Below are 11,458 nucleotides of genomic sequence, written 5' to 3' on the forward strand. Positions count from 1 at the left end.
AAGATGAAATAGTTTATCATAAACTAATATACAAGCATATACATTCCATCAAAATGAAAATGATCCTTAAGAATCCCTTTAGTTGTTTAGAGTTCTCTCATCAACTTTGGCAAGTTCATCAATATACTATTCATAGAATAGTTAAACATGAATTACTTAAAGGAGTCCGATAAGGTCTCTAGGATCATGTGGATGTTTCACTATCAATTTCAGCTCCAAGGATCTTTATCTTGTTAAAGAGTCAATCAAAAAAATAATATGATCTATAGTCAGAGTTCTTTTTGTCATCTTAGAGTTCATAATAGTCTTAAGGGCAACCTGACTAACTAATCTACCCTTGCTACCAAACATCTCTCACAAATTAAAGGCAATCTCATAGGTAGTAGCATTAGGCATGTGTTGTTGTTGCAACACATTGTCCAAAGACCTAAGTATAATACAACATGCATTCTCACCTACCTTTTACCATTGGGAATGAGCATCCACCTTTTCCTATGAGGAATGTTCATTGGGAATGGATGGTGCAAAGTCTTGAGTTACTCATTTTAGCTCTTCTATTTTGAGCATTGTGTCCAAGTTTTTTTTTTTTTTTTTTTCAATTAACATAATTAGGTATAGTAAGTTTATTAGTAATATGAATAAGGGTGATTGGGTTGTAAGACATGATTCCTATAGTAAATGAAAAACCATGCATTAATTAAGTTTGAGCATCCAAAGTAGGTTGGTAAGGTTTAGTAAAAATATAGTGCTCTCAAATTACTATATTTATCCATGCAAGGTGTCCTAGTATCACAAGAATCAAGCCTAATTTAGGTAGGTCATGATTCTTATTACTAGATAGAGACCCTCTTTGATTAACATAAATTTTAAAATTTAGCTCTTAGATCATGCAAATAAGACCACTTTAGGTAATCTTACCACTTCATATTTGAGTTAAGTGTATAATAAAGATCCTTGACATCAATGTTACCAAGTCAAGAGTTTCATCTTTATAATTAACCACTCCTACTACTAAGATATATTATCTAGTTCATAAAAGGAAAGTCCATATCCCTTAATTCCTTGGGCCAACCCATCTTTAGGATGGTGATGGACTTAAAATAAAGATGGGCTTGATCTTGGAGGTGTGGGCTTGTCAAGGGTCCCTCTCCCACTTAATATTTTGAAATAAGAGACTTTAATTAAATTTTGTCAATTTTCTTAAAAATAAATTCTCTATCATGAAAATTTCCAAATTAAAATTTATTTTCCTAAATTAGTATCTTATGTTCATAAGGAAAATCCTTTATAAATATTTGAAATTAAGAGGACTTTCATAAAGTTTAAAATATTTTATCCTTCAAGATATTTAATTTGAAAAATATCTCTTCAAGATATTTTTCAATAAGGAAAGTAAATTATCTTATTCTCTTTCAAAAAACCTTTCGCATAAAATTTCCTTATTTAAATAAGCATATTCCAAAACAAATAAATATCTTAGTGGGAAATCATCAAAATTTACCTAAGAAAATTCAAAATTACCTTTAATTGTTTTTAACCATGTTATAACTTCCAAAAATATAGAAATATGCATAAAGGAAATATGATAAATATGGTAAATATAACTTTTTTCCATGACCTTAGGTATCATGCTACATAATTTTGGTAAGTCCAAAAATTTGGATTTTCCAAAATTCCATATTACCAAAAATAGCCCTAGAACATAAATAGGCTTAGAAATTACAAAAACCTAAAAATATCCCTAAAACTGTTTCTTTACTTGCTAAGTCGATGGATTGAGTGCTTGAGCATTAGAAACCCGCTCGAGTGCTAGATAGTCACTCAAGTGTTAATTTAGGTGCTTGAGTGGTCCTCCTACGACTGCAAATCCTAAAGCAAGATATCTCATTTTCTGATCACCTCTTCATCGTAAACTTACCTCTTTTTTTTTCCCAAAATCTCCACCATAGATATGTTGTGGTCGTTTGGATTGCTCATCTCAAGGATTACATAGATGATTAAAAACCAAACTTTTACATTAAAAATAAAAGGTCCTATACTCTTTCAAACTGAAGTTTACTACCCATCTATGAAATGAAAAAGAAAATTTTACAATCATCGAAATTTTTTTATAAATGGTGTATAGTCCATCTATAAAAATGAGAAAGCAAATATATTAAAAAATAATCAATCCACAACCATAATCATCGTATTTAAAAATAAATAAATATCACATCCATATGTTCATATATTCATCCTCGGGGCCATAGGATGAATCTCAAACCTTGCAAAATAGAGTTAACACATCATAAAAAAAAGTTCTATTATGCTCAAAGTCTAACCTAAGGTTATGATACCAGTTGTATGGAATACCTAGATTATCCATTCCCATCCTTGGATTAGTTAGGGAGCATGCCCATCTTGCTAAGCCTCTAAATTATAACAATGGAGGCAAAAACATCATTAAAAAAAAAAAAATTCAAATTACGAGTTTGGAGTGCTTATCAATAACTAGACATTCCTAGATCAATTCGTTGTGGTGAAGATTGCCTTATAATACTTTGAAAGTTGAAGATGATCTCATAAACCTTTGATATTTTGATCAATGTATCTTCCTTGAAGCTTGGCACTAAGATGGTGGATATCTTTGAAGGTGGAAACTAGAGCTCTCTCTTTAATACGTGATGAAGAATGGGTGGAAGACTTGAAACCCTTAAAGGTCTTAATTGATCAATTAACCCAACAAGACTCTAATTAATCAATTAGTCGAGTTTAGTGATGTCATTTACTAATTCCTATGTGATCTTATGTAATTGCCAAAGCGTTCTTATGCATATAAGTGAACCAATAATTAATCCAACCCTCATAAACTGTGCTATCAAGGTATATGAACTCAAACAATGACTGCTATGACCTATAATATAGTATTGGCTCCATCATAATCTAATTACAAAGTTGATTCACATCTTACTACAAAGAGTCAACTGCACTCCAATACCCTATGTATAGGACAATGATGCACTAAATGCTCGGGTTTGTAACCTGTTATCCACCATATATAGTCCCCCATGAATTGGTTCTTTAATCTCATTATGTGAAAATTCAAATGATGTTTATAATCTAAAGAAAAACAATGCCTACAATCACAACAACCTTACTATGCAAGCCATGATAATTGTAACCTTTATTGAACTTGTCATAACCAAATATAATCTTAGCACCAAGATCAATTTTGTACACTCAAAAGATGTGGATATCAACTAATATAAATAAGACTTACCAAATTCAATTTTATACATGAAAATAAATAATGAAAATGATGTTGCCCAGGATCGAACTGGGGACCTTTAGTGTGTAAGACTAACGTGATAACCACTACACCACAACATCAAGATGACATAATGTATCATATACTAATATACATGCATATACATTTTATATAAAATATGTATATATATATATATATATATATATATATATATATATATATATATATATATATATATATATTGAAATACCTTGATAAGAAGTGAATGGTTATGATTTATAAATTAGTTGAAATAAGGTAATATGAAAATAAATAAGAATGATATACAATATATATAAGCATACTAAGAAAATTGAAATTTTATTATAGCAAAAAAATTGTACTTGTTTTTTTTTAAAAATAAAATATTCTTAAAATTATTATTTGATAAATTTATGGCATGTTATGTATTTGTCTTTTACATTAACATTGGGGTCATGTTAGCAATGAGCCTAAAAACCTTAAGATATCATCAGTTTTGGGTTCATGTTGGCTCTAAGTTAAGCTCTTATCATGTATTGACATTAGTAATTATCAAGTTACTTATGTACTAATAGAAAATTCAAATACATGGGAATTCTTTTTATACTATTAGAATGATAAGCTAGCTCATAGCTGGATTATCCAATTCCAAAATCCAAATAAAGTTATAAACTTTCCAAATTGGTTTAAAGATTGGTTTTCTTATTAAGGACTAACTAATGATATTTTTCCAAAAAATGTAGAAAAATCTTTTAAGAGATTATGAAAGAAGAATGAGGGAGTACTACTCTTTAAAGATGATGCATTCCTTCATCTTACATCCATATATGAAATACCATGGATAATTAAGTGGGAGTATGTTTCCACATCAGCCATTTCGGATTATACAAGAGTTCCTAAACTCTTAAGAAAAAATATCTATAAGATGGTGGCCCAAATTTAACTATCTCTATCATTTTGTTTTTAATACAGTAATCATCCAACTTAAATTAAGGCTAATAGGCTCGACATCAAGTAAAACGAACAAAGATATTCTAATAGAGATTGAGTCCCTAAAAGGAAGACATGATGTAACAAAGTTAGATTTAACTATCCTCTCACTATCCCTTTAGTGTATTGATATTGATTTAATCATTTAGTTCATGTCTTTTACACTGTACATGACTTAGGTGCATTAGAAGTTGCACAAAAAATATAAGTCATAGGAGAAGGTGCATTACTCCCGTTGCTCATCATGGAATGAATTCACTTCGTTCTTTGTAAGTAAATAAGTTGTCCATAGTCGGTTCATAGATTTGAGCAATCCATTAAAGACTATAGTACAGCATCTCCTAATTGGATGGATGACTTGTCTTGGTTATCGAGATGAGTTTCCCATGGTAAGTGCATTAATGGATATGATGCACACTAAACAGGACCTATGGTGAATCATGACGCAAGGCTATCAATTGTCCTGATTCACCAAGCTACTATATTGTATGCATTCTCAACCTTGAGAGGATATTGAGTCTATGCTAAAATTAATAAGAGGCTTGAATATATAGATGAGATCTTAAAATGATCATATATTCCTATGAGTTGAGTCACTATTGCTGGAGACTGTAGACAACATGTATTCTCAATATAGGCACCATGATATCTTATGGGATTGAGATAGTATATCCCCTTACATGATCCAAAGGACATGTGATCATGAAATCTATGGCATCATAGTAATTCCTTAAAATGAAATTTGACATATGCTCTTTGTGAGCTAGATTATGTCATTTGATAACATAATAAGTGGGATATGTAACTTAAATATTGGAGAGGTAATCTTGATGAGTGATAACACTATCTTGTTAGATTACAGACACCAATTCATGGGGAGTTTGCATGAAATGGATAGTAGGTCATGAATCCAAACTTTTTCTCGTTATTATTTACATAGAATACTAGAGTGTAATTGATTCTCTTTAGTGGAATGTTGAATCAATTTCAAAATTGGATTATGAGGAAGATAGTACTCCTATGGGTCTCAATGGTCCTCGCTTTGAGCTCATATACCATGGTAACATGATTTATGAAGGTTGGATTAACTCAATGTTCACTTTAGTGCATAAGGGTATTTTGGTAATTATGCAAGGTTGCATAGGGGATAGTGAACAAGGTCTCTAGATTGGACTAATTGATTAATTAGATGACCTGATGTGATTAATTAATCAATTAAGACCCATTTTGGGCTAGTAGGGAAACCCTATAACTACCCCTTTAAATGTTAGAGTTTCCATCACTTTTAGGTGAAAGTTGTTTTCCACCTCCAAAGAGAAAGAGAGTCATAGATTCCTTCCTTCTAAAGCTCATAGTTTGGAGTGTTAAGATTGTAGTTCGAGTCATCAAGCAGGAGATCTTGAGTGTACAAGATCTTAAGACATGTACTTCACTACCAATAATTGATTTGGGAACATCCAGATCCATATATGAATACTATATCTCTAAATTTTTATTCTAATATGGTGTTTATAATCATATATTTTTGTTGCGATAGATTTAGAGAAGTCTAGGATAGTTTGCATACACATTACAAGATTCAAGGACAGGGAATGGAGAAATCTTTATATTTGTAAGGTTTTCCTAAGACCCTCTTTTACTTAATCTTTTAAGATAAGTAAGAGCATTTAAATCCTTAGTAATTACCTTGATGAATAAATTATCTACTTTGAGAAATTTCTAAAAGCATTTATTTCCTAATTGGAAACTTAGTGTACTAGGAGAATGAATTCTCCTTCTCTTACACAAATCTAATTAATAAATATTTTATCTAGGAAAAGTTTCAAAGAAATTTATTTCCATCAAATTACTAAGTGTTTTCGTAATAATCTTTTAATGATAAATTATCTCTAATGAAAAATTTTAAAATATTTATTTTCCAAATCGAAAACTCTAATGTAATAGGGAAATTACTAATTTATGAGATTTTGAATAATTTTGAGAACACATTATCCAAGACAGAAACTTTTACTTCTCATATTAAAAAATCCTCATCAGATTTACTTTCCTTAGTTCTTACGCCTTTTCCTACTTACCCAATATTTCCATGGAAACTTCATAATAATTTATTCCATTAAATACTACAAAAAATAGAACGTTTTAGCAATTCCTTAATGGATAAAATATTCTCTATGAAAAATCTCAAAAATGTTTGTTTCCAAAAGGGAATTAAACGATCCATTTTGGAAAGTATTTTCAAAATATCTTATATCTCCGTTAAATTACTAAAATTTTCCAAAGTTATTTTGGTAACCTTTTTTATCATAAATTATCTATCATGAGATTTTTCAAATCCGTTATTTACCTTTTAAACTAGGACTCATATGTTAGAAGAATTGCTCTCTCATTCCTTGTCCTTGAATTATTCATATTTAAACATAATGGTTTTTTTTTCTTAGAAGGTGTGCCTGGAAGACCAAATAAGTGTAGTTTTCCTTTTCTCAAGGGAAAGAGCTTAGAGAACCACCTATATCAAAATAAACAAGGATAGTTCCAAAAGGAATAATATTCTTTTAAACAACAACCAGTTTAAATAAATAATCTTGGAAAATATCTTCTCATGAAAATTTACTAAGAATACCAAAAAACTTTTTTTTTTTTTGGGTTCTAACACTTATTTTGGTAACCATTTTTAATTATAAATTATCAATTATGAATTTTAAAAATTAAATTATTTTATTTAAATTAGAATCTTGTGCAAAATAGGAAAAATGTTATTTTATAAAGATTTGGAAAAATAAAAGCTCTTCTTTAAGAGGGAAAATTTTGATTCTTAAATATTTAAAAAAAAAATTTGAGAAGATTATATATATATAAACTCAAAGAATTAATTTTTAAAAGGAATGAAGAAGCTTAATCATTTTCCAACTTCTTTTTTACCTAAAATAAAATTTCCTAACCATGCACATTTCAATTTAAATAAGTTTTTTAATTTTGAAAAATTTATGAAAATTTATTTCCAATTAAAAATACCAAAATATCTTATTTTAAGTCATATATGCAATTAAACAAAAATAGCATGTAATAAACATAAGGAAATAAACAAACAAATAATTTCCCCATGGCCTTTAGGGATCCTGTTGCATATCTAGTAACAAAAAATGTTGGATATCCAATATCCAATGTTACCAAATCTAACATATGATAAAAAAAAAAAAAAAAGGGTTAGTAGCATTATAGAAACCCTAAAATATCATTCGAACCCAAAAAGAGCCAACGAGGCTACGTGGAGCGTCAAATGAAGCTTTAGGACACTTGAAGCAACTTGTGGCACTAGATGGGCACTTAAAAGGGTGCTTGAGCACTCATGTTGTGCTGAGAGATCGCCAAACTGCACCTTCTGCTTCAATTGATCATATCTTCCTCATTTCAACTCTAATTTGTGAACCATTTGAAGCGTTGGATTCTTGACTTCCTAAGCTTCAAAATCATATGTTGCTTGCCAAAAAAATCCCATAGGAGACTTCCTCAAAATTGAGTCAAAGTTAGGGTTAATACATAGGCACTCCATTGGAAAACACACATTTTTCCGATTGAGGAATCTTCACCATGGATATGGTACGATGTATTGGAATGCTTCCATTCTTTCTTTGGGTTACAAGATAAAAAACTAAACCTTTATATAATCAGAAGTCTTATACTCCTCAAAATGGGAGTTTACAATTAATCTAGCTAAAAGGAAAAACTTTAACATCCAAAAAGAAAATCATACGCTTCTATCGACGTAGCTTACAACCCAAACTAGAAAGCAACACATTAAATCAATAATCATCAACAAATCCAAACATTATTTATCAATCACAATTATAACCATCATATTGACATCCATTCATCCTTTTGGGTCATAGGTTGAATAAACATACCTTGTAAAACAAAGTTAGCACACTTTAGAATGGATCTAACATAAAAGAACCTACAATAGGGCTTTGATACCAGTTATTGTGAATATCCAAATTTCTCATTTTCTTATCATTAGATCTCGCAGGGTGCATGCAAATTATCATAGGTTTCTTTAAATCTTTTACAAGGGAAACATATGGCTATAAAAACCATATTAGAATAAAAACCTAGAGAAATAGTGTTCATACCTGGATTTGGATGTTGCTAGATCAATTCCTTACGGTGAAAAACATGCCTGAAGGTCTCGTACACCTAAGATCTTCCGCCAGATGACTTAAACCACGATCTTGGTAATCTAAAATGTGGGCTTTGGAAATAAGGAAGATTTGACTCTCTTTCTTTCTCTAGAGATGGAAGAAGGCTCTTACCAAAAAGTTATAAAAACCCTAGCCCTAAGAGATTATTTATAAGGTTCCTCTATTAGGCTTAACTGATTTGAGCCTAACAAGGTTTGAGTCATTTAATATAGCCCAAAACGGATTCTAATTGATTAATTAACCACATATGGTCATCTAATTCATCGATTAACCTAATACAGAGACTTTGTTCATTTTCTTCTATGCAACCTTATGTAATTACCAAAATACCCTTATGCACAAGAATAAACTTATAGTTAATCCAGTCATCATAAATTGTGTCATTAGGGTATATGAGCTTAGAGCAGAAACTATTGAGACCCATAGGACTACTAGCTCTCTCATAATCCAATTTTGAAGTTGATTCAACATTCTACTAAAAAGAATCAATTGCACTCCAATGCCCTATGTAAATAACAACGAGATGAAGTTTGGGTCCATGACCTACTATCGACTATATGTAGACTCCTCATGAACTGATGTTCGAATATAACAAGATAGTGTTTTAAGATTATCTTTCTAATCATTGAGTTACAAATCTCACTTATTATGTGATCAAATTATTTACTCTAACTCATAAAAAACATATATCAAATTCCACTAAAGAAATTACTACCACGCCACAAATTTCATGATCACATGTCTTTTGGATCACCCAAGAAGATACATTGTCTCAATTCATGAAATATCATGGTGTTTCTATTGAAAATACCTATTGTCACCAACTTCCATCAATAGTGACCCAATTCATAGGGATATATTATCACTTTAGGATCTCACCTATAAACCAAAGCCTCCTATCGATTTTGTCACAGACTCAATATCCTCTTAAGGTTGGAGTTCATGCAATATAGTAGTTTAGTGAATCATAAAAATTGATAGCCTTGTGTCATAATTCACAGTAAGTCCTGTCCAGTGTGTATCACATATACTAGTGCATTCTCTATGGGAAACTCATCTTGGCGGTTGAGACAAGTCATCTTTCTAATTAGGAGGTAGTACACTACAATATCTACTAGATTGCCTAAATCCATGAATTGATTGTGGATAACTTATCTATTTACAAGGAACCCATGATATACATTTTTTATGCAACTCTTAATGCACCCAAGTCATATACAATATAAAAGACATGAGCTAAATGCTCAAATCAATGTCAATACACCAAAAGGATATTAAAATGATGGTTAAATCTGACTTTGTTACATCATGTCTTGCTTTTAGAGACTCCATCCCAACAATGGCATGATACTGTTATATTATACATTGTTTTATTACATCTATAGATGATGTTGTACCTATGTGATACTAAGCTAGTGCCTTATCTAACCACTTATTAGTTTGTACCATTTTAATATTATTTATATATTGTGTATAGTATTCATTCTAGAAAATAATTACATATAATTTTGTATGATAAATTGAGAGTATAACACCGATCATATCTTAAGGAGGTTAGGCCTTAGAGGACTTTAATAATGATGCTTGTTGTATTGGTTGTTAATATTATTCAAATGTCCACTAATGTTATACATATTAATTAGGAGGATTATTGTCTCCCATACGTACAACATGGAGGAGGTAACCACCAACACAACTAAAAGTTGCTTGATTACCATCTATTTGAGGTTAATGAACATCTCAAGGTGGAGGTATATATATTAGTCATTAACGCATATCCTCGTTAGACCTAGTAATAGTACAACCCCCTATTTTTTTAGATCCACGATCAATACAGTTGTTTGTCTCTTCAGACCTAGCATCAGCACAACCCCTTAGCTCTTTAGACCCATTATTAGTACTTACTATTTTTTCAAACCCAACTCAATACCCACTAACCCATGTGTCAACCCCCTTTCATTACACCTTGATGCTTCCTTAGCTATCTTACTAGGACTTGAGTTTAAGGCATCAATCATACCTCAGTACAAATATTTACCCCATCTATTCTACCACTACCAAAGTCATCTATATTTCTCCTTATACCTATATAGATTGTCACATCTACTAAGCTAAATGTACCCCTAAACATTTTGAAAGGTAGATATGGCCCATGTCGGCCTATAATGCTACCTCCACTCCCTTTATTTTTTACTTCATCGTAGATAGATGTTCATCACATGTCATATATAAATTTGGTAACTGCTACAATTTGAGAAGGGCTACCAAAGAGGAAAAGAGTACCAATTAGGCATGAGTTTTCTTTTTATAGAGACATATAAGATTATTTACATTTTTTTTATTTTAATCTCAATATACAAATATTTAATGGATATTTTTTGTGACTTTGATGAAGCTAGTAAAAAATTCAATTTTATAGTGGACTTTTTAAAATTAATTTTATTAACTAATTTTGAAATGTGTGTATATATATTATATATTGTGTATAAATAATACTCTTATTCATGTGAAATAAAAAAACATATGCTTTATAATAATAAAAAATCTATATATGGAAACTCAAGAGTCTAGACAAATTTGTAAAAATGCTAATAAATTAATATTTTATTATCAATAAATTAATAATTTTAAATTAATAGATTATATGAATAAGTCGAAAAAAAAATATATATATATAGAAAAATATGAAAAAGTCTGAAATTAAAAAGTGCAAAAAGTTCAAAAGTGTGAAATTCAATAGAGCAAAAAGCTTAGAAGTGAAACTACGTTTGCACTTTTGACCTCATATTTTATGATTTTATTTTTAGTTTTGTCTTTTTTATTCATACAAATTTATTATTTTAAGATTATTAATTTATTAATAAATAAAACAGTAATTTGTTATTATTTTTAAAAAATTATCTTCATTAAAATAGTATTAGACCCTTAAGTTTAATATATAATTTTTTATTATTATTAAGGTATATATTTTTAATTTTACATAAATAAGAGTATTAATTAGTTA

The 11,458-nt window shown here is 29.9% G+C and overlaps 1 non-coding gene across 1 annotated transcript; it reads right to left on the reverse strand.

The window, feature by feature from the left end:
- Window positions 1-3,296: 3,296 nt before the first annotated feature.
- On the reverse strand, window positions 3,297-3,369 carry TRNAV-UAC. The gene has a single exon. It is a non-coding gene; the product is annotated as a tRNA-Val (tRNA).
- Window positions 3,370-11,458: the final 8,089 nt, after the last annotated feature.

This window comes from Vitis riparia, chromosome 14 (genome assembly GCF_004353265.1).
Source record: "Vitis riparia cultivar Riparia Gloire de Montpellier isolate 1030 chromosome 14, EGFV_Vit.rip_1.0, whole genome shotgun sequence".
NCBI classification, from domain to species: domain Eukaryota; kingdom Viridiplantae; phylum Streptophyta; class Magnoliopsida; order Vitales; family Vitaceae; genus Vitis; species Vitis riparia.